At 42.7% G+C, this 25,211-nt stretch overlaps 1 long non-coding RNA gene across 1 annotated transcript; it reads right to left on the bottom strand.

Moving 5' to 3' along the window:
• Positions 1 to 22,937: 22,937 nt before the first annotated feature.
• Positions 22,938 to 24,708, bottom strand: LOC120473771 (uncharacterized). The gene is made up of 6 exons (XR_016169254.1): positions 24,586 to 24,708; positions 24,069 to 24,123; positions 23,915 to 23,966; positions 23,761 to 23,804; positions 23,573 to 23,633; positions 22,938 to 23,470 (listed from the first exon to the last, which is right to left on the bottom strand). It is a non-coding gene; the product is annotated as an uncharacterized LOC120473771 (long non-coding RNA).
• Between the last annotated feature and the right edge of the window lie 503 nt (positions 24,709 to 25,211).

Raw genomic sequence — 25,211 nt, 5'->3', positions numbered from 1 at the left:
TTTTTAAATAAAACAGCTATATTTTTGACATTTTTAATTTCTATTAAAATAGGATCATTGTTCATTCACCACCCACATTCTTACACTTTTACATACCATTTACCCAGCAGTGCCTGGGATAATGAGAACCACATTTTCTGGGACAAAAATGTCTGGGACATTTTCTTGATCGCCTGATTTCTAAGCTTGGACAGTTCATATAAATCAGTCAATCAATTTTCTCTCTAGGTATTGTATATATTGTAATTCATATTTCCTGTTTTGCTATCTTCACATTTAATAGGCTAATTGTTTCTATTTATTTCATTAAAATAGGCCCTGTTTCCTCTATTAAATCAACTTACTGTATGTTGATCATTAAAATTGTTTTAGTGCATTGACACTAATTGATTGATTGACAGGTGGAGAGGCGGTCGTTCACTGTACTTTGAGATGCATCAAGACTAAACTGGAACCAACCAGGCCTAGCTGTTAACATAAATCATGAAAGGTATTCCAAACTAAAATTTTGACATAATTATATTTAGATTATTATATCATTCTAACCATAGTTTTGAATTTCGTTTGTAAAGATTACACAAAAGTCACTGTACTAATCTATTATGTGTATAGATTGCGCCATAGATCAGTCCCTGTTGTTGTTATTCTATTATCTGAGCCCATTCGACAGAGGAAGACCTATCTGGGTTAGAACAAGATTGATACAAGTCTAACACTGTGTGTACACAACAAGGCTAAAAACACACTGGTTGTTCCAGCGGCGATGGGTATTTATGGGGAGAAATGACCCATTACTGTATCTAATTTGCGGAGAATCGATTCTGATATCATGCTCCATCATCCACCCACAGCCACTGTGATGTTTAGACTCCAACCGACCATTCATAGTGTCTGACAGACAGTGGATAGAGCTGGAAATGAGGAGAGAGGCTCATCTCACTAAAGAAACAAAAAGGGGGAAAGGCCTTGAAAATAAGTAATCTCTGTAGGAAGACTTCAACCGCCATTTCCATTTACATTTTTTTTTCAGTCGCTTTAGTACATTTCTCATGTCAGAATTGAAATTCTTAAAATATACCTCAATCTTCACATCGTGTCAGTTTGCCCTAAGGAGATTGTCCTATGTTCACTTTTTTTTCTTTGTGCTATGCAGTGCTTTATTTCCTTTTGTATTGAAATGAAATAGTCACCAAATTACACTAAACAGTAAAAGGATAAATGTGAATCTTGTCCAGTCTCTTGCAATCAAACTCCCACATACACTAAGGTGTAACCTACAATTTACAATAATTGTCATCAAAACTTTAGCCATAGTTTACATTGGAACTAAGGATGTTGAGAGACTGGCTTTTGCAGGTAATCCATGTTGTTTTGCTATTTGTATGAATTATTTTAAGAAATGCACTTAATGTTTTGCAAATTTTGACAACCAACTCACATGGCACCCGTCAATTTGACGCTAAAGGGTGCCATGTGCGTTGGATGTCTACGCTTTGGCAAAAGTGTCGTATATGACACCATGGGATGATAATTTTTTGGAAATGTACCAAAGAAAAAAATTTACCAAAGAAGTACCACTGAAAAAAAAAGCCTGTCATTTGCACTTGGCATACTGATGAACCAACCCGGTCTCATCCCAAATCGTCATATAACTGACGTTTTGGGACGTCTTTTGACCATACGTCAATATTCGCCTTTTTAGGGCCCCCTTAAACGTCGGTAGATGAGGTTATGGGATCCTAACTCTACCCCATACCTAAACTTAACCCTAAACCTAACCCGTCACCTAACTGACGTTAAAGGTAAAGCGTCAGTTGTATGACGGCCCGGGATCGCCATCTACCGACGTTTAAGGGGGCCCTAAAAAGGCGGATATTGACGTATGGTCAAAATACGTCCCAAAACGTCAGTTATATGACGATTTGGGATGAGACTGTGTTAGATGAACATGTAAAATTAAGGCTGAACATTTGTCAAAGTCCTCAACAATGTTTACAAAGTTTTCTTAGGCTTTAAGGTCAACTTTATTCCGGACTCATTGTCCAATATACAAGACACACACACACACACACACACACACACACACACACACACACACCCAATAGAAAACAACAACAACAACAACAACAACAACAACAATTTAAATAAATTTTAAAAAGACGGCTGTACCAGTGCCTCCACAGCTTGGACTTGTAACCGACTGCACTAAATCTAATATTTGTTAGTGACACAATTATTTCATTCTCAGATTTATTTAACCCACAGATAAAGCTACACATTAACTTTCACAAAGTTGCTTGTAGAGTGTTAATTCGAGCTGTGCCAAACATTTCACTCGCACTAGTCAATCTTGGTCACTTTAAAAGTCCAAAACTTCCATGCGAGAGTATTAGCCTGGGCATTCAAAAATCTATATTGTCTAAAAATGTTTTCATCATCAGACAGAGTTGACATCATCTGTGAAGGTATGCCCAAGATACTTGAATTTCCTTATGACTTCAAGCACAACATTTGACAGAAAGAAGTCCGTAAATTTCATAAACTTGTCTTCCTTGCTCCTACAGATCATGACCACACTGTTAGTTGCATTATACTGTATTAGATTAGATTAATATGACAATAAAAAAGCACATTTTGCATTCAATTTGACTTTGTTTGGTCTGAAGATCATGTAATGATCCTGGAAGCCAAGTTAAATTTAGATGAAATAAAGTTCTCATTGCTTTAGACTAAAACTTGAGAGTTTAGAAGGAAGAAAGCCTCCAATAAATCTACTTTATTATAATTTTTATTTGAAATACATCTTTCGGAATTAATTGTTCAATTATTTCTTGAAACTAGGCCATCCAGCCTTTCATCTCAAGCTATTGAGTTGTTTGCTTGCTCACCCATTATGTGACTTCCTGTGCTGCTTATCTTGTCATTCAATTTCCAGACCTCCAGTTTACTGTTATTGTGCCTCATGGGACAATGCGACATCAGACTGTGCATCAATAGAGCATATATATTTCATCTTAATAATCATTGGGCTTTTAAATAATGTAAACATTCTGGTAAATAGTCCATAGACCAAACCATGTGGCTTGATTTCTGATTGGTTGGTCTTTGACCGCTAAAATAAAAAATAACTGATTCCAAATAAGCACAGTTACTTATAACACGACTCCTATTAATGAGTTGAATAGCTATCATGTTCAAGTTGACAAAAACTGAGATAAGCTTTGAGCCAAATGAGCCAAAACAGATGAGCGAGTCTGGTCTGATCAATCTCAATTATCTCCATGTTATACAGATACAGATATTACAGTAAAAATTAGGTGTAAACAGCAAAAATCTACACATCCTTCCTGTGTTTTGATGTTGGCAGTGTAATGATACCGGAAATTCCTGGCAAAAACTAGCCCCTTAATGTCAAATGAGCATAATTTAAATGCAAATCCACATAAATGTGTTACTTCTGACTGTCCTTTTATGGCCAGACACAGTCTGTCCACTTCCAAATTGAAATTCCCAGCAGGATAATGCTCCATGTCACAGAACACACATCAATGGTGTTGACAGCAACCTGCAGTGTTCTTCATGCCTGCATTTTGCAAAAAAAAAAAAAAAAAAAAAAAAAAAAAACCCACACCTGAAAAAATTCCCTTCAGTGAGTTCCAGGTTATCGACATATTACCATCATGTCCTTTATAGTATAGTAACACCACCATTTCCACCACTTAGGGATAAGATAGGATCATGTGATCATTTCAGTATTTACCTCCTCCCTGATATTGCATGGTAGTTGTCTGGAAACCAACACATTCCGAATTTATAGAGAAAAAAAATGATTTTGAGGTAAGAAAGTAAATTTTTTGACCAAGACTATTTTTGTCTAGTATCTAAACTATTGCAGATAAAATAGTTTGACTTATATTATATTAAAATATAGTTTCTTAGGCAACATGTGATGCAATTTTCCCCTGCCAATTCCAAAACAGTATGCTAATAGACCCTTTTACAGTTGGTAAACATGGTGACATTTTTTGTGGGCGGAGCTAGGTGGAGGCAGAAAGATCCATCTGGCCGCTTCACTAACGCTAGTTAGCAAGGATTGTTAGCTTGTTTTTTAACAATGACTGGAGAAAATCCGATATTATCTTAATGTGTACGGTCACTCAGTGTCCAGGACCGTGATTGTTATTTACAAAATTTATTTTTAACGGACGGAACCAGATTGGCCGACCTGTAACGTTAGCCGCCTACACGCTCACTCAATGCATGGACGATCTGACAGGATTAACGTACGTTACCTCGGTTGAGTGGCCTGGCTTCTACACCTACCTTATAGAGAAACCGATCGTAAAGAGAAACTGAGGGCATATAAATCTTTAGATGCCTATATGGTCCTGCACAAGACTTGTGTGTGTACGATCCGCAGTTCTGCAGAGCCAGCGCCGAGACCACGACAATGTGAAGAGTGACATTACAGTGCAATTTTAATGACGTGAATATTTTCTAGAAACAAAAGTTCCAGATACAGCATATTCATTTTTCATCAATTCTTGCACCAAACAACACAACAAAATGACATTTAATAATAGTAACAATTATTTAAGCTCCTTATTATGTAGCCGAATCTGTGCTGTTTTGTATTGACCGCCTCCAGTTCACTTTGTTTTGCCTCCAGCTAGCACCGTGACGTAATTGTGACGTCGGCGCAAAATAGATACAGCTACCTAAACAATGACTGACAGGGGTGTGGTGGGTTGTAACACTTCTTGAAAAAGTGTTACAACCATCCCCTATCATACAACTGATTGATTTTAATATTTTTACAGAATGCCCTTACAGAAGGGCAAGTCAGTTAGATCAGCTGCAAAGGTACATGATGGGACCCTATGCAGTCTCTGGGCCCACAAAGCTTTCACACCCGGGTTACATTTTTTTGCATTCATTTGTTTTTTTTGCATTCATGAGTTAATCAGACAGTCTGTTCCATAGAGGGAGTGAGACTGTTCTTTTATGTCAATAAACCTGTTTTTGAAGTATATATAGTATGGCATCCATTTTAGCTTCTATTTATTTATTTAGTACAGGGACAGTGCATATTCATAAACATTTCTGTCAATATGCCAGAATTAGCCTAAAGGCTATTTTTCATCCGCAGTCCCTAGACAGTTGGTAAGAGTCACCCTAAAAAAAGAAAAAAATTACATAGTTCATAGCACTAAAAAAAAAATTAAAATACATTTAGTAAAATATCTATTATGTTAGCATATATACTCTAAACACATCAAAACAACAATCGGACAAACATCACGTAAAAAACATGACAACACATAAGGAAAAAAGTCAACAGTGTGCAACGAGAGCATGTGTAGAAATAGGCTAATGTTGGCAGATCTGATGATCAATAAGCCATTTTCTGTCACGTAACGGTACAGACGGACTCAAGCGCAAACAGGATGTAACAAATAATTTATTTACAAACAGGGAAAACAAAAACCCACGAGGGGGCAAAACATAAACAGGACACAAGGAAAATAAACTAGACTAATAACAACTAGACAATACTCTGAAACAGGATACCCACAGATAATACAAGCTCTCAAAAAAAACACAGAGGTATAAGGATCACAATGAACCGACACGAGACAGCAAACACAAGGAGATTAAATAGGGAACAGGTGATACTAACTAGACAATCATGACAATGAGGAAACAAGGGGGCGGGGTTCAGTAACGAGACACACAAGCACATGGCCCAGAACAAGGACCATGTGTTGTACACAAACATGGATCTGTCATGATCCTGTCTCAGAACTAGAGAACTCTGGACAGAATCATGACATTTTCTTAATTGAATTTTAAATGAACTATACGTGTTTATATTTCTGATAGTTATGGGGGTGAGGTTCCACTCAGCAGCTGCTCGAACAGAAAAAGCAGTATGACCAAATACACTTTTCCTAAAGGGAATGATACAATCTCCCCTAGCTGCACATCTGGTCATGCGGGAATCAGCTGTTCAAGTATTGACAAACTGTTGGAGGGGAGGGGAAGATAAACCATGAATAATTTTATAAATAAGACATAGATTTGAGTATTTAACCAAATTATCCCAACTGAGCAATCTATATTTTTGTAATATTGGACAATGATGAGAAATACATGGCTTCTTATCCAATTCGTTTGTAAAGTGATTGCAGAGATTTCAAAGATGTACTACTAGCTTGTGCCCAAACGGGTAGACAGTAAGTGATGTGTGAGAAAATCATAGAATGCATGTACATTTTTGCTGCCTGTGTGGACATTTGATGGCGAATGTCTAAAGTTACTGAGACTATATTTAATTCTATTACAGACCATTTTTTTCTTTTGTGTAATTCTTACAACTTACCCCAGCATGTGTTACAACCTACCCCGGTCTTGGGGTTGTAACGAAGGAACTGTATGTATTTGACATCAACTTACGAGGTCTGTGATATACTTGTAGGGGATTTAATTGGTGCCATTTGTAGTTAACAAATGAGGGTAATTTGTATAAAACTTTGAGAACTATAAAATTCAGTGAGTTACAGTTACTGAAGCAAAAAGTGATACAACCATACCATATTTGCTCGCACAATGTCATGATCGCTAATAAATATTTTATAATAAATATTCTCTCACAGACTAGATTTTCTTCGCCACGTTCCAAGGTATTTGTTTGCTGTTTTGTCCAATAACTTTTCTTTGTTAGGCAGAAAAGATAGATTACCACTTATGGTTTTGCAGCTGCAGCAAACACAAAATAGGTATAAGACTACATCAGAAACATCAGTGCAGGCAAGGTCTCTCAGAGCCCGTGTGCCACTTCCATTTTTTGCTGGTTCATCTTTTTGTTATGAAACATGAAACACCTGTATACTTGAACTATGTGCTGCTGACAAAGCCACCGTGTAGTCCTTTGTAATAAATCACCTAATAATTGAGCTTAGTGTTTGCAGTTGGGATACAGTAGCCTATTGCGTTTCCCTCAAGGATGAATGGGGAATTACTGCCATCTAGGCGCCAGAAAGTTGTAAAGTTGTCATCATTATGTTGGCATGACAAAAATATCTATCTTATCTAAATTCTTATCTAAATTCTCTATAGATGTTTAAGCCATTTTAAATTAAATTAAGGTTAAATAAAATAAAATAAAGGTTGGACTCGATATAGTGACGTACAATTTTTTTAAAGTCATGCTCACATTCAGAGCAAAAGTTACAAAAATGTTTGAAGCATTTTTTTTTATGTGAAAGGAATGTCCATAGCAATAATGTTGTGCAAATTGTACAATATATATCACTTAGTATTCATACTTAGAATAATCATGAAATGTCAATACAGTAATACAGTATGACTCCCAAGTATTATCAAGCCTCATTTAAATCGTACCCGCATTATGTAATGTAAGCCTTCGTCATGCTGTTGTAAAGTGAATAAAAACACACAATAAATGAAATGTGCAATTTTCTCTAATAGTTCTCTGGATTTTGTATAGCTTGTCAGGTGGTCCCAGAGGATCATTTAGGATGTGTCCTGTTGTAGGAAATAGCTCTGTGATTTTTGTTCTGCACTGTTGAACATGCTGTGATCTTCCCAACTAAACGATTCCCTCCTGCTCTTTCCATCTGTTGTTTTGCTTCAGACAAAGCAGGGATGTAGTGGGATTCTGGAAAGAGTTGAAGGAAAGACTTGCTCTGCCACAGAAACCTATTGTTTAGATGCAAGGAGGTGTCGGCTCCAAAGACCTACATGTTTCAATCCCAATTGCTTTTACTGTAATGTCGGCATAGAAAATTTTATAAAACCAATTCCCATAACTGAGGATCTCTTTCTGATTGTTCTTAGGTAAATGTGAGGTGCAGATGCTTTGATTTGAATGAGTACGCGAAACTACTCTGAAATCTCTGTAACCTCCATGCTTTTTTTTTTTTTTTTTTTTTTTGGAAACCATTGTGCATGGATGCTTCTGCTGTGATTCAGGCTGGATGATATTCATTCAAATCATACTGGAGCGCATTCCAATGTGTCCCTGCTGTTACGGTAAATACATATTTGTTTATATTTGCAGAGTACAGTTTATCCAAATGGTAAGTTTGTAGTATTTCTGTTGATTTATTTGATTTAATTTATTAAGGATGTTGTATTACAGTAGTATATAATACAGGATTTTATTTTCCCACAAAATACAATTAGTGGTAAATATCTATAAAATAAAGTGTATCCCTACAACCTGGTGTAGTTTCCTACAGGATCTTTGGGCTTGTCAAACACATGTTTTTCTTTTTCATATTTAGATTTTTTTTCTTTGAGAAGGATTCTATAGGCCTTTTGTTTACAGTAATGTTTGGGTCATATTTTGATACCCGGGAAATCACTTGACACACACACACACACACACACACACACACACACACACACACACACACACACACACACACACACATATATATAGATAGATAGATAGATAGATAGATAGATAGATAGATAGATAGATAGATTAGGTTTATTTATTTTTTTTTGTAATCCTGCGTCCTCTTTGTCTTATGTAGCACCTTGGTCCTTGAGTATGGCACGTTCACATTTGAACCGGTATACTGAAAACATTTCTCAGGTTTTAACCACATGAAATTCTGTGCCGGTACCAAACAGTAAGTTTTTTTTGGTACTTTAGGCATGTTTGAATATTCACAAAACAACAACCATTTATATAAATACGTACACTATATATATATATATATATATATATATATATATAAACATTTTCTTGAAGTCATATATGAAATTAAACCTTTTTTATCAAAAAACATGCTGCACAACTGTCTGAGCTTTATACTGTTAAAATTAAAACATGGAAGAAAAATGTATTATTCCTTAAAAAAAGTTTTGATAACACATTATTATTTAATTTATTATTAGTATTATTACATTGAGATATATCTAAATTTGACTGTAAACCAGTAATATATTTGACAAGTTAATCCAAACTTTTTTTTTTTTGACGGCCTGTTAAGACCTTGAGTTTCCTTGTGTTTATGGTATGACAGTATTTTTCCTCAAATGAAACTGTAAAATGCTAATGAACATCAGTGACTCTTGGAAAAGCTCTGGAGAAGCAACAGAGACACTGCGATTGTCACGCGTGCTTCAGTGTGTGTGTGTGTGTGTGTGTGTGTGTGTGTAGTAAATGAAACCATTCATTCACACATGATGTATTGATATGTGTTCCATATCAACTAGGCCACTAGATGGCAGTATAAAGCTGCCACAGGGTCCAAAATCAAGCACAAAGAACAGGGTTAAAACTGAATGAAAAAAAAAATGTCAGTTTGCGGTAAGATAAATTACATACCTGGGAGAAAGACTGTCTGAAGAAGGGGTACAGCCGGACACAGAAAAAATCCAGGCAATTGAGGAAATGCAGAAACCAAGAGACAAGAAAGACCTGCAGAGAGCCTTAGGGTTAATAAACTATCTGGGGAAATTTGTTCCAAATCTGTCAGCAAATACAAGGTCATTAAGAAGCCTGTTGGAATCAAAAACTGAGTGGCAGTGGAAAAGGGAGCATGAAGAAGAGTGGTTGTGGCTGAAGAGCAGTTTGACTAAAGAACCTGTTCTAAAGTTCTACGACCAAGATAAGCCACTAAAAGTCTCAACAGATGCATCGAAATCGGGTTTAGGAGCTGTTTTACTCCAGCAACATGACACAGAGTGGTATCCAGTCGCATATGCATCCCGCACTATGACCATCTGCGGAAAGAAACTATGCGCAAATAGAAAAGGAGACTCTAGGTGCAGTGTTTGGCTGTGAGAGATTCCACGAGTATGTTTACGGAAGACCAGTCATCCTAGAGACAGACCATAAGCCTCTCATAGCAATTTCAAAGAAACCACTGGGAGAAGTGCCACCACGCATACAAAGACTAATGCTGTGTCTACAGAAGTATGATCTGGCTTTTGAATTTAAACCCAGCAAGCACTTAATAGTGGCAGACACCCTGAGTGTGACGATCACCAGTTGGAGTGCCCAAGAGAATCACCAGAGGGCACTCCACATCAGAACTGATCACTTCACCAGAACTCCGTTTCCCATAATGCCTCATCCCTGTGACTGATTACACACACACCTGCACCTCATTTCAGACTGCCTATATAAGCCACACTCATACAAGGACTTTTTGCGAAGTATTACATTGCCACGGCCTGTAATTTCTGAGCGTTTATTCTTGTGACTGCCTGATTGTTTTGTGACCCTGCCTGTTTTGGATATCTCCCTGTCTGCTGCCTGCCTACGTTATCTCTGCTTTGTTCCTTGACCTTGACTGTTTGCTGCCTGCCCTGATCATCTGCCTGGTATTGTACTTCGATTTAGCCCTGTCTTCACTGCTGTATCTGCTGGTTCTGACGCATGCCTGTTTGACTACTCTGATCAATAAATGTAAGCTGCACATGGATCCTATCTCGTCTTCCGTTTCGTAACAGAATACTTCGCCACACAAGGATCCAGCGGCTTTCCCTGTGAATACCAGCCATGAATCCAGCAGCACAACTGACCAATATGAATCTAAAAGGTACCATCCAGAGCCCGTTGAATAAACTGTGTTCTATTTATCAATTCAATCGCACCATTGAGGACTATGTGGAGGAGTTTCTTTGTTATAGTCACCTCGTTCCTGGTGATGAAGTTATGCTAAAGGACTGTTTCTGGAGTGGACTAGACCAGGACATTAGCTCAGAGTTACCGGAGGAAGACCCCAGCTGGACCCTGGCACAGTATATTGACTTTGTCCTGGAGTTTTGTGGATCCACCTTCACCGTAGGGAAGGTGGAGGAGGAGGTTATCCCAGCCGCATTGCCTGAGAATCTTCTCGTCACTCCAGCCGTCAAGCCAGCCATGGCATCTGTTTATGGGTGCCCTAGACTGATATCCACTGTGACACAACCGCCGCTGATGTCAGTTCGGAGGGCCAAGAAGACCGTCATTCCAGGGTTCCAGCTTCCAGAGCCTCGCCATGTCTCAGCAGAGCTTCCAGAGCCTCGCCATGTCTCAGCAGAGCTTCCAGAGCCTCGCCATGTCTCAGCAGAGCTTCCAGAGCCTCGCCATGTCTCAGCAGAGCTTCCAGAGCCTCGCCATGTCTCAACAGAGCTTCCAGAGCCTCGCCATGTCTCAGCAGAGCTTCCAGAGCCTCGCCACGTCTCAACAGAGCTTCCAGAGCCTCGCCATGTCTCAGCAGAGCTTCCAGAGCCTCGCCACGTCTCAACAGAGCTTCCAGAGCCTCGCCATGTCTCAGCAGAGCTTCCAGAGCCTCGTCACGTCAGCCCTGCCGAGCCTGCGCTCACCGTCAGCCCTGACGAGCCTGCACTTCACTCAAGCCTCGCGAGTGATGAATCTCCAGTTCAAGTGAGTGATTCTGAGTCTTCAGTTCATGTGATTGAGTCTTCAGTTCAAGTGAAACGCCGCCGCAGGAGGAGAAGGAGGCTTCGTTCGGTTCGCCAGGCTTCGGTGAGCATACCAGGACTCCTAGCCCTGCCGGCCCCGCCTCTGCGCCTCGCCCTGACGGCCCCGCCTCTGCGCCTAGCCCTGCCGGCCCCGCCTCTGCGCCTCGCCCTGCCGGCCCCGCCTCTGCGCCCCGCCTTGCCGGCCCCGCCTCTGCGCCTCGCCCTGCCTGTGCCCTTCAAGCTCTGTTCAAGCTGTGCCCTTCAACTCCCTGTGGACTTCTCCAAGTATTTTTTTTTGGGGGGGGCAGTAGGTACCTTGTGAGGGCCATGGAGGCGATACAGACATGGCCTTCATCTCGTCCTGCTCCGCCGTGGGCGGCCGAGGGGTCGTCACCGCCGTGGTCTCCTGAAAGGTCTTCACTGCCGTGGCCGCCCGAGGGGTCCTCACCGCCGTGGTCTCCTGAAAGTTCTTCACCGCCGTGGCCGCCTGAGGGGTCTTCACGACCGTGGCCGCCTGGGGGGTCTTCACCGTCGTGGCCGCCTGAGGGACCTTCACCGCTGTGGACGCCCGAGGGTCCCACAGTTCCGCCCTGGTCACGTCCACAGCCTGCTCTGCCCTGGTCATGCCCACAGTTTGATTCGCCTTGGACGCCTGAGGGTCCGACAGCTCCGCCCTGGTCTTCGCCTCGTCCAGCTCCGCCCTGGCCTTCGCCTGCACAGCCTGCTTCGCCCAGGTCGCCTGCACAGCCTGCTCCGCTCTGGTCGCCTGCTCAGCCTGATGCGCTCTGGTCGCCTGCTCCTCTTCTGCTCCATGGACCTGGCCCTCCATCCCACCCCCAGATCCGCCTCCGCTCCACCGCCCACCTGGAAAGTTTTGTTTGTTTGTTTGTTTTGAGCATCTGGAAGCCGCTCTTTGGGGTGGGGCTATGTGACGATCACCAGTTGGAGTGCCCCAGAGAATCACCAGAGGGCACTCCACATCAGAACTGATCACTTCACCAGAACTCCGTTTCCCATAATGCCTCATCCCTGTGACTGATTACACACACACCTGCACCTCATTTCAGACTGCCTATATAAGCCACACTCATACAAGGACTTTTTACGAAGTATTACATTGCCACGGCCTGTAATTTCTGAGTGTTTATTCTTGTGACTGCCTGATTGTTTTGTGACCCTGCCTGTTTTGGATATCTCCCTGTCTGCTGCCTGCCTACGTTACCTCTGCTTTGTTCCTTGACCTTGACTGTTTGCTGCCTGCCCTGATCATCTGCCTGGTATTGTACTTCGATTTAGCCCTGTCTTCACTGCTGTATCTGCTGGTTCTGACGCATGCCTGTTTGACTACTCTGATCAATAAATGTAAGCTGCACATGGATCCCCTCGAGTCTTCCAAGTCGTAACACTGAGCAGTGCAGGCATGTGTAATAACACAAGCACTACAGAAGAAGAGGTGCAGATTCATGTGGACTCTTTCAAAGCACAGATGCCAGTGTCAACTGCAAAGTGGGCTGATATAGCCACTGAAACAATGAAAGATGAACATTTGAGGAGGGTGATAGAAATAATTCACATGCCGGGGGAAGGAGTGTTGGATAACCCATACCAACACTTTAAAGATGAACTGTCAGTGCTAGATGGAGTTCTGCTAAAAGGAACAAAAATTGTTGTGCCTATCTCCATGAGAAAACAGATGTTAAAACTTGTGCATGAGGGACACTTGGGTATGGAAAAGTGTAAGAGGCGGGCAAGAGAGGTACTGTATTGGCCGGGCATGCATAGAGACATAGTGACGTTAGTGCAGCAATGTGACGTATGCCAACGGCACAGATATCAGCAACCAAAAGAGCCCATGAAATCACACGACAAACCAGTGGAACCATGGAGAAAGGTTGGAATGGATTTATTTCAACTGAAGGACAAAGACTACTTGTTGCTCATGGACTATCATTTACATTACCCAGAATTTGTGAGGCTGTCAAACACAACAGCAGAACATGTGATTGTGAAAACAAAAGCCATATTTGCACGTCACGGTATTCCAATAAGTGTAATAAGTGACAATGGACCACAATTCAAAAGTCAGAGCTTTAAGGACTTTGCAAGAAACTATGGCTTTGAGCATTTAACATCAAGTCCCCTTTACCCACAATCCAATGGCTTAGCGGAGAAAGGAGTGCAGATCATAAAACGCCTACTAAAAAAAAGCGCAGAGACAGGTGGAGATCCATACCTGGCTGTTCTAAACTACAGAGCATCACCATTGGAGAATGGCCTTTCACCAGCAGAAATGCTCATGAATAGGAAACTGTGGACGAAACTTGCATCAGTGAAGCATCACAAGGTACAAAGTACACGAAATTCTGCGAATGAGAGGCAGGAGAAGCATTACAACAGAACAGCCAAACCACTAAGTCCACTAGCTCAGGAGGAAGTAGTGCGGGTGAGATGTGATGGACAGTGGGGACCGCTGGCCAAAGTGGTAAAAGAGACTACACCCAGGTCATACGAGGTGTTGACAGAACATGGAAAGATAATGAGGCGGAACAGAAGACACCTGCTCCTGCTCAATCTCAAAGCAATGTGAACAATCAAAATTGCAAGGCAAGCTATCAGAGACTGATAAAGAGAAAGATTGTGAGACTCAGAATGAACGTCCAAAAAGACAAATTAAAAGACCAAGAAGACTGATAGAAGAAATGTGAAGTTGTGTATGTTCTTATAAAGTTTCAAATTTAAGTGGAGACAACTAAGAATTGTAATTGGTGGAATATAAAGATTTATTTATATTAATTTAAAAAAAAAATTGTTTGTGTAAAAAAAAAGGAAAAGAAAAAAAGGAAGATGTATTGATACGTGTTCCATATCAACTAGGCCACTAGATGGCAGTATAAAGCTGCCGCAAGCCAAGTTCAACACTGCGTTAGACAGTGGAATAAAAGCATTCTGATAACAGTACTCGGTGAGTGAGCCTCGTCAATACACATGAGACACGCAGAACATGCAGGATTCATATTTAAATCTCATGCCCAAATGCGTTCTCAGGTACCGCAATTTGGCACCAATTGATTTAATGTGAATCGGTACTCATTAGGACCGACGTAATTTGGCCGGTGCCATTAAAATTTCAGTACCAACCTTATCCTGGATGATTTTGTTATGAAGGCTAGGCAGTATAGACCTGAACTTATAAAATAATCTGACTCTTATTAGGAAAATGATGTGCTGAGCAGTGTTGGGGGGTAACTCATTACAAGTAGCTTGAGTTACAATACGTAATCAGATTACTTTTTCAAGTAACAGTAAAGTAACACATTATTTTCAAAGTTTACAAAAAATATCTGCATTACTTTTTCAAATAAGTAACGCTAGTTACTGATAAACCGTGATATTTTCTGAGACGGTTATCATACTGTGAAACTCTCATACCTTACAACCCTACATGGGGGAGTCCCCCACCCCACCCCCACTGTTAAACAAGTTACTCAGCAACTTTAACGCATCTTTTAAATTAACTTCTTTTTACATGAGTAGATTTTTTTTTTTACTTAAGTAAAAATGTATCAAAGTAATAGAAGCCTAGGATGAATAACATTCTTTCAGTTTCACCTCTGAATATTATAACAGTAAGTTACTCTAAAATAGTTATGAGTTATTAACTACAAATGACATCTTCAACAGTGTAGTTAGATTAATGTAATAATTACTATCTCTAGAAAGTATTGGTCTACATATTACTAATTGCTAAATCCTATATCAACCTCAACCACTTGAACAATACAAGGAGGAGAGACAAGAAACTGCACTTTTAATTTTTTCAAATTAACAATATACAATTGCATGAATTATTCTTGAATTGATCAAAGTGTGTAGAGGGAGAAGGTTACATAAAAATATACCTTTTAAAAATGTATGTTAAATCCACTATTGTTTTATTCTGTCACAAAGCCGGAAGACACAGATGGGTAAGTTCAATGAGTTTATTGAAACAGGTAACGTCAGGACTAGCAGGAGTAACTGGAATCAGAGAATTGCAGATCAGGATGAACAGGTTGTAAACAGAGTCTCTTATCTTTATGCAGGTGGACCAGAACTGAAGACAGATGAAGACAGGAATCGGGAGGAATGGATCAGGACCAGAATGCTCTAAAAAATGATGTGTTGGATTTACTTAAAATATATATGCACCATTTTTGCGTCATACTTTTTAAGTAATCCCAACTTGGAATAATTTTACTTAAAATTAACAAGAAAATCTTTGTTATATGTACTTAATTACAGTGTTGTGCAAGTTACTTCCAAACTGTAATACATTAGGTATTACTTGTTACTGTCATTTAAAAGTAATTCATTACCTTACAATATTACTGTCTCAGAATTGTAATGCGTTACATTACTCATGTATTACTTTTGAGTTACTTTCACCAAAATAACTAAGTAGAACTTAACTTTGGGGCTGTAACGATATGCAATATGAAACCGAAATCGCGATTCGCCACACGACTCAGATCCACGAACCTACAGAATCGCGACACACCTCTTCCAACTCCCAGCGTTATTCTCCTTACTGTCCAGATCCAATGCTGCCTTATCTTTAAATTAGGCTATTAGTATTATTTGAAGTTAACATTATAAAATACGTAGACCTACACCGCAAAACTAGTTGAGGATAAATTATTTAAAATTGGGTCCAGCATTATGGACATGACATTTGCAGTCAAAACTTGAAATAAAAATTCTCAGAAAATACATGTATTGAAACGTATATAGGCTACTTCCTTAAAGGACTCCAGACATTAGACAAATATCAGTCTGTTTTATTTTTAATATTAGGGAAAAGACACACATTCATGCGTGACAAAAAATAGGAGGCAAAATATATTTTTTGTAATTCTGTTAATTACACTGCGCAAATCGAATGAGGAAGGGTTGGCTCTCCAGTCTCCATAGAACTTAAAATATTCATTTTATTTTAGTTTTCGTGTTCGCATTTATGAGGAAAAAACAATGTTACAGACGCAACCGCTCTGAAATTGTCACGAACCAGAAGAACACAGACAGGTAAGTATCAATGGGGTTTATTGGAATGAACAGTCTATGAACACAGCAGGGTGAGTAGTAAGGATGCAGATAATGTCAATGAGCGAATGTAGACAGAAAGGCAGTCTCTTATCTCTTGGCAGGGTTGGATGACCGGGAGTGGAGGTTGGATGGATCGGAGGGGCTGACTGGAGTCGAGAGGATCCGGAGGAACCGGGAACGGGAACTGGTTGAAGACGGACCGGAGAGTGTGGCTTTCAAAGCAGGTAAGTAGCGGCAAAGCTATACAGCGGGTACGGAGTCTGTAGTCGAGTATAGACGAGACCAGACAATGAGGGACTGAGTGGGTGAGTCTTTATGTTGCTGGTGATTGGGAATGGGAAGTGAAGACAGGTGATGAAGGCAGGTGAGGGTGATTAGTAGTCCGGGGAACCAGAACGAGTGGGCGGAGTGATGGTGTCTGGTGCTGACGCCGATGGCTCCGTGACAGTACCCCCCCCCCCACGGCCAGCTCCAGCTGGCGGAAAGGACCGACGACGGGGACGACCACGGCCTCTGGGTGCTGGACGCTCTGGGTGAGTATTATGGAAATCCTGGAGTAGAGTGGGATCCAGTATATCCTCCCGGGGCACCCAAGATCTTTCCTCCGGACCGAACCCCTCCCAGTCGACGAGGTACTCCAGGCGGCCGCCCCGTCGTCGGGAGTCCAGGATGTCACGGACTCGGTATATGTTGTTGTCTTCCGGATCTACCGGAGGGGGGGGCACGTCCGCCGCACCAGACCCTGGGGAGGAAGGAGTGAGAGGATTAGTATGGGGTTTGAGAAGGGATACATGGAAGGTGGGTGCAATGCGGTAGTGAGCCGGTAGGGATAACCGATAGGTGACGGGGTTAATCTGCCTCTGTATGGCGAACGGACCTATGTATCTGGGACTCAGCTTACGGCAAGGCTGTCGGAGACGGATGTCCCGGGTCGAGAGCCAGACCAATTGCCCAGGTTGGTATAGTGGAGTGGTGGCTCTTCGAGCATCGGCCTGGTTCTTGTGTCTCCGGACGGCCCGCTGAAGATGAATATGAGCTGAGTCCCAGACCCTCTCGCTCGTCTGGAACCAGTGGTGGACTGCTGGAACGTCGGAGGGTTCGCCAGACCAGGGGAATAGGGGTGGTTGGTAACCGAGTATGCACTGGAAGGGGGTAAGTCCGGTGGTAGTCTGACGGAGGGAGTTCTGTGCATACTCGGCCCATGGAAGATACCGGCTCCAGCAGTCTTGTTGATCGTGGCAGTATGACCGCAGGTATCTCCCGATTTCCTGGATCTTCCGCTCAGTCTGGCCGTTGGACTGGGGGTGGTACCCCGAAGTCAAGCTGATGGTAACGCCCAAGAGGTTGAAGAAGGCCTTCCAGACTCGGGAGATGAACTGGGGTCCGCGGTCTGAGACGATGTCTTCAGGGATGCCGAAGTGCCTGAAGATTTGCTGGAACAGTGCTTCAGCGGTTTCGAAAGCGGTGGGCAGTCCAGGTAGGGGAATCAGTTTGCAGGCTTTGGAAAAGCGATCGACCACTACGAGGATGCAGGTGTGACGGTCTGATTCAGGCAGGTCGGTGACAAAGTCCACCCCGAGATGGGACCATGGCCGGGTGGGTATAGGAAGAGGGACCAGTTTGCCCTCTGGGAGGTGACGGGGTACCTTGGCCATGGCACAGACTGAGCAGCCGTTGACGTATCGGGAAACATCCTGGGTCATACCGGGCCACCAGTAACGTTGTTGAACGAGCGAGAGAGTCTGATGGCTGCCTGGGTGTCCAGAGCCCGGGGATGTGTGGACTGAGTCCAGGAGGGACAGGCGGAGGCGAGAGGGCACGTAAACCCGTCCCTCCGGACCTCCCGGCGGAGCAGGTTCGCGCTGGGTGGCCTCGGCGATGTGGTCGTCCAGACTCCAATGAATGGGGCTCACGACTAAGGCTGGAGGGAGGATGGTCTCGGGGCGTGCAGGCGTAGAATCCGGCTGAAACATACGGGAGAGTGCATCAGCCTTAGTATTCTTGTGACCGGGACGGTAGGTGACGGAGAAGTTAAATCGAGTGAAGAATAAGGACCAGCGGGCTTGACGAGGACTGAGTCTGCGTGCCTCACGGAGATATTCCAAGTTGCGGTGATCAGTAATGACGGTGAACGGATGCTGAGCTCCCTCCAGCCAGTGCCTCCATTCCTCCAAGGCGAGCTTGATCGCTAATAGCTCCCGGTTGCCGATGTCGTAGTTCTGCTCCGCCGGGGACAGTTTCTTGGAGTAGAAGGCGCATGGATGGAGTTGTGGTGGATTCCCCTGCCGCTGGGAGAGAACCGCTCCTACCCCGGTGAGGGATGCATCCACTTCCACGAGGAAGGGCAACGCCGGATCAGGAAGTGATAGGGTAGGAGCGGAACTGAAGGCTCTCTTCCAGTCCGTGAAGGCTTGTGTGGCGAGGGAGGTCCAGGACAGAGACTTGGCCCCGTTCTTGAGGAGAGAGGTGAGCGGTGAGCTAATGTGGCTGAAGTTCTGAATGAAGCGGCGGTAGAAGTTGGCGAATCTGAGGAAGCGTTGGAGTTCTTTCACAGTGGAGGGTAGTGGCCAGTTGGTAACTGCGGACACCTTCCTCTGGTCCATGGAGATACCTTGCGGGGTGATGTAGTAGCCCAGGAACTGAATGGTGTGTTGGTGGAACTCGCACTTTTCGAGTTTCAGGAAAAGCTGGTGGGTTCGAAGACGGTGGAGGACGGTTTGGACATGATGGATGTGGGTCGACAGGTCGGGTGAATAGATGAGTATGTCGTCAATGTAGATTATGACAAACCGGTTGAGGAGATCCCGGAACACTTCATTCATGAACCCCTGGAAGACGGCTGGTGAGTTGGCTAGGCCGAAGGGCATCACGCAGTACTCATAGTGCCCTGCAGGGGTGATGAACGCCGTCTTCCATTCGTCCCCATCACGAATCCGTATTAGGTTGTAGGCGCTGCGAAGGTCGAGTTTGGTAAAAACCTTGGCGCCACGAAGTTGTTCCAGAGCGGCCGGGACCAGAGGAAGGGGATATCGGAACTTGACGGTGGATTGGTTGAGAGTGCGATAATCGATGCAGGGGCGCAAGCCTCCGTCCTTTTTTCCCACAAAGAAGAAGCTGGACGCGGCAGGGGAGGTGGACGGTCGGATATATCCTTGATCTAAAGCCTCTTGGATGTACTCCTCCATGGCCTTCTGCTCGGGGATGGACAGAGGGTAGATCTTACCTCGCGGTAACACCGCCCCAGGCAGCAGGTCGATCGCACAGTCCCATGGCCGATGAGGTGGTAAGACGGTCGCTAGTTGTTTGTCGAAGACATCCTGGAACGCCTGGTAAGGTGGGGGGAGTCGTGGTTGGACTTCGACGGGGGGGCTTTCGATAGAGGTGGTAGACACAGGTACGGTCACAACTGGAGTGGGGGACGGAGAAGAAGGCTTCGGAAGGATGGGTAAACAGTTCTGGAAACATTCCTGGCCCCACCGCAGTATCTCCCCCGTGGACCATTGAACGATGGGTGAGTGAGCTTCCAGCCAGGGGCGTCCCAGGATGATCTCGGCCGTAGAGCCCTCCAGCACCAAAAACGAGATGACTTCCCGATGTAACCAGCCAATCTCCATCCTCAAGTCTGGGCTACGATGTCCGATTCGCCCGCGACCAAGGGGTTTTCCTAGGATGGACTGGACTTGGAGGGGGTGCGGAATGGCTCTTTGATGGATATTGAGTCGACGGAGTGTGGACAGGGCGATGAAGTTACCAGCAGACCCAGAATCAATCAGCGCTTGAACTGGAAGAGAACGGTCACGATAAGTGATAGTGGCAGAAGTATATTTAACTGTAGCAATGGGTAGGGGTAACTGCATAGTACTCACGGTGGGTCGTGGTGGACGAACCGGACATGTGGCCAACAGGTGTCCCGCAGTGCCGCAGTACAGGCAGAGGCCATTGGTGATCCGACGATTTCTCTCAGAGAGCGGGAGACGGGCGGATCCAATCTCCATAGGTTCGGGTGCTGGAGGGCTGTGAGATGTTGTAGGGCGAGGAGGTGGGTATGCAGGGCTATCTAGCTGGCATGCAGTGCGGCGTTGGTCAATACGGATGGAACGTTGGATGATGCTTTCGATGCCAACGTTGTCGTCGTAAATGGCCAATTGCATACGTATCTCGGGGTTGAGGCCGTGCCGATAGGCGGTGATGAGTGCGGATTCGTTCCATCCCAAGGTGGCTGCGAGTGTTCTGAACTGGAGTGCATATGAGGAAACTGATGATCTCCCTTGCCTTAGACGGTATAATTGATCTTGCACGGAGATGGCGTGCGCAGACTGGGAGAAGACCTCGATGAAATGATTGGTAAAGGCAGCAAAAGTTTGAGTGACGGGGCCACGATCCTTCCATAGGGCGTGAGCCCAGCTCAGGGCTCGATCACGGAGCAGAGAGATGAAAAATGCTACCTTGGAGCGCTCAGTGGGGAACGAGGCAGGATTCATCTCCATATACAGCTCGCACTGCAATAGGAAGCCGCTGCATCCCCCCTCCTCGCCTGCGAAGGGCGCTGGTTGGGCCATGGGACATACAGAGGCAGATGCGGAAGAAGTGGACGCGGTGGCTGTAGCGAGCGTCGATGAACTGGTCCGGGGTATGGCGGGTGGTGGTGGCGGATTCGCCGCGGAAGTAGTGCTGGGTGGTGGTTGAAGCATATTGTTGGTCTGGTCTTCTGTCACGAACCAGAAGAACACAGACAGGTAAGTATCAATGGGGTTTATTGGAATGAACAGTCTATGAACACAGCAGGGTGAGTAGTAAGGATGCAGATAATGTCAATGAGCGAATGTAGACAGAAAGGCAGTCTCTTATCTCTTGGCAGGGTTGGATGACCGGGAGTGGAGGTTGGATGGATCGGAGGGGCTGACTGGAGTCGAGAGGATCCGGAGGAACCGGGAACGGGAACTGGTTGAAGACGGACCGGAGAGTGTGGCTTTCAAAGCGGGTAAGTAGCGGCAATGCTATACAGCGGGTACGGAGTCTGTAGTCGAGTATAGACGAGACCAGACAATGAGGGACTGAGTGGGTGAGTCTTTATGTTGCTGGTGATTGGGAATGGGAAGTGAAGACAGGTGATGAAGGCAGGTGAGGGTGATTAGTAGTCCGGGGAACCAGAACGAGTGGGCGGAGTGATGGTGTCTGGTGCTGACGCCGATGGCTCCGTGACAGAAATGGCACTAAAAGACTGCTTTAAAACTTTCACATATCTGTTGCCTTTAAAAAGTAAAAGCAGACAATACACTGTGATACAACTGTAATACAAGCCTCACTGAACATGTAACGAGTAGTTGAGTAGTATTCACTGCATGAAAAGTGGGATTTTCGTCCCCGTAAACTGCCGGAAATCTCCCTTATTTTCGGCAGTTAACGACAATTTACAGACTGTGAACGTCGCGTTCCACTGTGCCACATATTGACGGAAACGAACCATGACGTATGCATGCAGCGCTCGCGGAGGTGCGAATGGCCCTAATTAGCATATGAATAGCAGCACTGCGCGCGCCTTGCCAGAGAATGGCTTGAATTTCCTCACTCAGTATTGGTTGAAATTCACTACATTTAAACAAGAAAATCACTCGTGATTGGTTGGCAGATCTGTTACTATTGGTCAGCCGACATAAAATTATAATAATAATAATCATATATATATATATATATTCATATGATATGCTATTATGTTGTTTATTCATGTCATTGTTATCCTATGGACTAAATTATTATTACCATCAAGGACATGAATTTATTGAGGAAAGGAACATTTGCCACATACTGTTTATTCAAAGAAATAGCTTTATTAGAACAAACACAAAACTATGTACACAGCATAGGAGAACATCTTTCAAAGCACAGAAAACATGTCCTCCACCCTCTGGAAACATGGGACAACATACATACATACAGCACTACAGTTATACAAATAAATCAATAATATATTGCATCTCTATTCAAAAATAAATTGCCCTGAATGGCATCAGAATTGGGCACCAGATATATCAAACACAATGTACAGTGGAGCCAGAATTATGAACGAATAATAAGGATGTAATTTAAAGGTATGGTTCACTTTGAAATAAATTTTTGATATGTTTTATCTTATCTCCGGCATCCAAGATGCAGGTGGTTTTGTTTCCACAGTATTTTCAATTTTGATATTTTTAGGTCAAACTGTTGTTGTCTGTCAGTCATATAATGCAGGTCTATGGTCACCACCTCAAAGAGCATGCACAAAGAAGACCAAATTAAACATGATTTAATGACTCATAAATTAAGTACACAATGATTGACTAAGACACGAAATGAGCGTTTTGGGAAAGAAAACAAACAGTATTTATATTGTATAAATGTGTGTGTGTGTGTGTGTGTATATATATATATATATATATATATATATATATATATTTAGATATACACAAAATGCAATACATCTTAATATGTTTAGATCTTCACAGTAAAACTTCCGAAATCTGTGTAAACAATGAGTGACGTACCAGTGCAAGATCGCTTCTGGCGGTTTCCACCGCATGCGCAGATCATATATATATATACACACACACACACTGTTCATTTTCTCACACAAACCGCTCGTCTCGTATCTTAAGCCATCAAGGTGTACTTACAGTTATGATTCATTAAATCATGTTTAATTTGTACTTCTCTGTGCATGCTCTTTTAAGAGATCCCCATAGACTTCCATTATATGACTGACTGATGCACTTGATGTAAGCCAAAACATTTCAAAAAATAATTTCAAAGTGAACTATCCCTTTAAAACTCTTAATTCAAGTCCTGTAGGCTTGGCTCATCAGGGCGAAGTGAATTTAAGTCTTTGCGACGCGTGCTTGAGGTTCACCTTGATGTACATACACCTCAGTGGCTGTGGAACCGAATTTCATGACCCCTTCTGCAAAGTTGAAAAAGACAAATGATTTAGATGTATGCAAAGGCAATCTGCCCCAAGTCCCCACATTTGTAAGCAAAAATATGTTTCTTCTGCATCCACTACCTGGTTTCCTTCAGGCGATGGCGGATGTCGACCAGTAGTTTCAGGACCTTTTTCTGGAACACTGAAATAAACGAACACATTTGGTGATGTTTACAATGCTCTAATTAGAATAACAAAGTTTGCTAGCTCACAAGGGAGAAGGTGTCTATTAAAAGTGTCTTCTCCACTGCCAATAGATCAACACTTACCACCAGGTTTCAGTCACTGCATCTCCCAGTCTCAGTCACTGCATCTATACCACAAAAAAATGTGTTTTAAAAGTTATTATCAAATGATGAAACTGAACAGATTTATAAGATATTTAAAAACTTGGTCAAACATTTATAACTGAATATAACATGCCATGTTCCAGTTCTCTTTGGCGTTTTCACCACTGTCTCACGCTCAAAGTCATCTATAAACACAGACGTTAATCCAAATTAGTTTAGTTTTACTTTTTATTTGACTGGGGTCTGTTCAAAAGAAAAGAGGATGAGATCACAACACGTAACGTTACCTTATTTAGGTGTTTTTTCTCCCATCAGCGAAGGACACCTCACTCCTAACAGCCCCTGAGAGACAAAACAAATCACAAACATCTGAAGATTTCACTCATCACACAAAGTGATGCAATTTTAAAAACAAGGATAGCCTACACTAGAGCATACAAGCACATTACGCGCTTTGTTTTAGGACCCTGGCACTTATTATTTTTTCATAATTTCTGACGATATTCAGAGTAAATGAGTTAGTTTGATTACTATCAAAGAATGGTAGCTAACTTGCAGCCAGATAACAACGTGCAACCCAACGTACAGTTTAGTGTCCCAAATTTGTTCAAATTGAAATGAAACAAAAAAAGAATTAAGAGCAGCAAGCTAACGCAAAACAAAAAACTGTTCCGTTAGGTTAACACCCTTGGACATTCGCGGCAGTAATCACAGCCGATTTGTGAAGTTTAAGACAAAAACGCTAAACTACCAAAAACTATAAGTAGACATGGACATAGAATTCACTAAGCTGGACGAACTTACCTTCAATTTAGAGGAAAAGATGGGTTCCCCAGCGATCATGACGGCGAAGCAGGCTGAATATCTGTGTAGTTACTTTCTGCTTAAAAAAACACGCCACATGCCTGGCACGTTGCCTCAGCCAATCAGAGTGGCTGACGTTACAGGTTGGATTATGACGATATGCTGCCTCAGCCAATCAGAGTTACGTTCACTGGTTTTTGACTCAGGTTGAAAGGCTGTCGTCGGCTGTCCTTTGACTTTTCTGCTGCTGTTAGTTCATTTTAAATTAGGAATAAGGTGGATATACCTAAATAGGCTACCATGAAATGTAAAAATACATATATGCATAAATAAATAACTTTATTAGGTTACTTAAATTAAATAAACCAGTCAAAAAAATTGTAAAAAACAAAAACAAAAAACATCTGTTTATAACTGTGAATTAACATCAAAGATGTTATCATATATTTTGAAAACTGCTTCCGTAAATGTTATGATGAATCTTATAATTTTATTAGGAAAATTTCATATTTATAAGAGTAAAATGAATAATTCTAAACCTTGTTTGAAGTTTTTTTTTTTTTTTGGTCTAATTTTTAGTTTTCAGTATATTCTGTCTCTCAAATGTATCGATAAAAATGTAGTGA

This window comes from Pimephales promelas, chromosome 7, assembly GCF_988280905.1.
Source record: "Pimephales promelas chromosome 7, fPimPro1.hap1.1, whole genome shotgun sequence".
Lineage (NCBI taxonomy): Eukaryota > Metazoa > Chordata > Actinopteri > Cypriniformes > Leuciscidae > Pimephales > Pimephales promelas.
Note: the sequence above shows the minus strand (reverse complement) of the source record. Positions and strands in the feature narration are given on the sequence as shown.